Source organism: Caretta caretta, chromosome 6 (assembly GCF_965140235.1).
Source record: "Caretta caretta isolate rCarCar2 chromosome 6, rCarCar1.hap1, whole genome shotgun sequence".
NCBI lineage: Eukaryota > Metazoa > Chordata > Testudines > Cheloniidae > Caretta > Caretta caretta.
Window position 1 is genome coordinate 4,471,955 of NC_134211.1, and position 324 is coordinate 4,472,278.

A 324-nucleotide genomic window follows, 5' to 3' on the forward strand; every position below is an offset into this window, starting at 1 on the left:
GTCTAGTCTGTTTAAATTGAAGTATCTGGGTAACTCTCTTTTGGGGTGGTAAATAGTGTGCACAGGAATAATCTTAGAGGTATAATGGACTTAATATAATTTGTAGTGTCCAGCAGAGGGCTGGGCAGTACAGGACATAGATTTCTGGGAGAAAATCTAAGACTGGGTGTGTGTTGGGGTCACCCTGCTGTATAACCCAGGCTGGTGAGAGCCAGAGTGTAACCCAGGTGTGGTTGGCAGGCTGCAGTTACACACTGACACTCAGGGCTGGCTTGCATGCTCTTAGGCTGTTTGTGAGTGGCCCAGGTGGGAATTATTTTGGCG